This window comes from Lutra lutra, chromosome 11 (genome assembly GCF_902655055.1).
Source record: "Lutra lutra chromosome 11, mLutLut1.2, whole genome shotgun sequence".
NCBI classification, from domain to species: domain Eukaryota; kingdom Metazoa; phylum Chordata; class Mammalia; order Carnivora; family Mustelidae; genus Lutra; species Lutra lutra.
Window position 1 is genome coordinate 38,649,430 of NC_062288.1, and position 3,538 is coordinate 38,652,967.

Sequence of the window (3,538 nt, forward strand, 5' to 3'; positions counted from 1 at the left end):
TTTTCCATTAAGGGCTAGGTAGTGGATATTTTAGATTTTGTGATCCTTGTGGCCTCTGTTTCAACTACTCAGTTCTGGCACTGTTATGTAAAGCAATCAGAGGGAATGCATAAAGAAATAAATGTGGCTATGTTCCAACAAAACTATTTACAAAACAGGCAGAAAGCCAGATTTTGTCCATAGGCTGGAGTTTGTTGACTCTTTTTGGTTACTTTAGTTACTCTTCTTGTTCTTTTTTCAGTTATTAAAATGAATATCAAGAACTTGAAGCATTTATTCAAGTAGAATTTTAGCTATGTTCTTTTAGGTTTTTCTCTATTATGTTTTCCATTAATCTCTTAATGATTTTACACTTTATTGTAAAATTTATATTTCTTTTCGAGATCATATTAGAATGTTTCCAGTCACAAAGCAACTAAGTTTATGTTTTTTCTTTGTTAATGATTTTAGGTTTTTCACAGTGAAAGATCATTACTTTCTTCATTTAAAAAATTTCAAGCTTTTTATCTGCCCAATTTCAGATGATTTCTTATAACTGTTCTATGAATGTGAGGAAATAAGATATATGTATAGTGATACAGATAGCTAGATACAAAATATCATATACATATACATATGTTGGTGATTGTTCTGTTCAAAACCTCTATATACTTAGTTATTTGGTAAATACAGTATTAGTGATATCATATCAATTTCTATTGTATTGTTTATCATAAACATCATTTTTGTTGAATACTTTTCATTTTATTACATCTGATTTTAACATCATCAACTAATTTTTTTAAAAATTTAATTTAATTTAATTTATTTTAAGTAGGCTCCACACCCAAGGAGGGGCTCAAACTCATCACCCTGAGATCAAGAGTTACATGCTTGGGGTGCCTGGGTGGCTCAGTGGGCTAAGCCTCTGCCTTTGGCTCAGGTCATGATCTCAGGGTCCTGGGATCGAGTCCCACATCGGGCTCTCTGCTCAGCAGGGAACCTGCTTCCCCCTCCCCTGCCTGCTGCTCTGTTTTCTTGTGATCTCTTTCTCTCTCTCTGTGTCAAATAAATAAATAAAATCTTAAAAAAAAAAAAAAAAGAGTTACATGCTGCACTGACTGAGCCAGCCCGGCGCCCCCTATCATCTGATGTTTTAATTCATCTTTGCCTAACATAACTTTCTCCATTTCTTTATTTTCATCATCCATTTGTTTCTTATAGTCAGTATATAGCTAGATTTTATTTCTTAAACAGTCTAAAAATCTTTTTATGGGGGAATTTAATCAAATCAATTATTCAATCTGATTTTGTTTTATTCAACTTATTTTATATTTACTCCTTAATTATGTTATAGACTTGTTTTTCCCTTCCCATGTATTTCTTACACCAACTTTTTTTTTTTATTAAATTTTTTTTATTTTTTTCAGCATAACAGTATTCATTATTTTTGCACCACACCCAGTGCTCCATGCAATCCGTGCCCTCTACAATACCCACCACCTGGTGCCCCCAACCTCCCACCCCCCCACCCCTTCAAAATTCTCAGATCGTTTTTCAGAGTCCATAGTCTCTCATGGTTCAACTCCCCTTCCAATTTCCCTCAACTCCCTTCTCCTGTCCATCTCCCCTTGTCCTCCATGCTATTTGTTATGCTCCACAAATAAGTGAAACCATATGATAATTGACTCTCTCTGCTTGACTTATTTCACTCAGCATAATCTCTTCCAGTCCCGTCCATGTTGCTACAAAACTTGGGGATTCATCCTTTCTTTTTTCTTTTTTTTTTTTTTTTTTTTTTTTTTACAGCTTTATAAACATATATTTTCATCCCCAGGGGTACAGGTCTGCGAATCGCCAGGTTTACACACTTCACAACACTCACCATAGCACATACCCTCCCCAATATCCATAACCCCACCCCCCTCTCCCAACCCCCTCCCCCCATCAACCCTCAGTTTGTTTTGTGAGATTAAGAGTCACTTATGGTTTGTCTCCCTCCCAATCCCATCTTGTTTCATTTACTCTTCTCCTACCCCCTCGACCCCCCATGTTGCATCTCCTCTCCCTCATATCAGGGAGATCATATGATAGCTGTCTTTCTCCGATTGACTTATTTCGCTAAGCATGATACCCTCTAGTTCCATCCACGTCGTCGCAAATGGCAAGATTTCATTTCTTTTGATGGCTGCATAGTATTCCATTGTGTATATATACCACATCTTCTTTATCCATTCGTCTGTTGATGGACATCTAGGTTCTTTCCGTAGTTTGGCTATTGTAGACATTGCTGTTATAAACATTCGGGTGCACGTGCCCCTTCAGATCACTACGTTTGTATCTTTAGGGTAAATACCCAGCAGTGCAATTGGAGGGTCATAGGGTAGTTCTATTTTCAACATTTTGAGGAACCTCCATGCTGTTTTCCAGAGTGGTTGCACCAGCTTGCATTCCCACCAACAGTGTAGGAGGGTTCCCCTTTCTCCGCATCCTCGCCAGCATCTGTCATTTCCTGACTTGTTAATTTTAGCCATTCTGACTGGTGTGAGGTGATATCTCATGGTGGTTTTGATTTGTATTTCCCTGATGCCGAGTGATATGGAGCACTTTTTCATGTGTCTGTTGGCCATCTGGATGTCTTCTTTGCAGAAATGTCTGTTCATGTCCTCTGCCCATTTCTTGATTGGATTCTTTGTTCTTTGGGTGTTGAGTTTGCTAAGTTCTTTATAGATTTTGGACACTAGCCCTTTATCTGATATGTCATTTGCAAATATCTTCTCCCATTCTGTCAGTTGTCTTTTGGTTTTGTTCACTGTTTCCTTTGCTGTGCAAAAGCTTTTGATCTTGATAAAATCCCAAAAGTTCATTTTTGCCCTTGCTTCCCTTGCTTTTGGCGATGTTCCTAGGAAGATGTTGCTGCGGCTGAGGTCAAAGAGGTTGCTGCCTGTGTTCTCCTCGAGGATTTTGATGGATTCCTTTCTCACATTGAGATCCTTCATCCATTTTGAGTCTATTTTCATGTGTGGTGTAAGGAAATGATCCAATTTCATTTTTCTGCATGTGGCTGTCCAATTTTCCCAACACCATTTATTGAAGAGGCTGTCTTTTTTCCATTGGACATTCTTTCCTGCTTTGTCGAAGATGAGTTGACCATAGAGTTGAGGGTCCATTTCTGGGCTCTCTATTCTGTTCCATTGATCTATGTGCCTGTTTTTGTGCCAGTACCATGCTGTCTTGATGATGACAGCTTTGTAATAGAGCTTGAAGTCCGGAATTGTGATGCCACCAACTTTGGCTTTCTTTTTCAATATTCCTTTGGCTATTCGAGGTCTTTTCTGGTTCCATATAAATTTTAGGATTATTTGTTCCATTTCTTTGAAAAAAATGGATGGTACTTTGATAGGAATTGCATTAAATTTACACCAACTTTTTGAAAAGTTCTTTTTCCTTAGTAAATTATTCTATCATATAGCTCATTTTAATGTTTTAATCAATCACATTTAAACCTCCAACTTTCTCTGTTGATCTGCCAGAATGCAATAATGATTATTGTATTGTT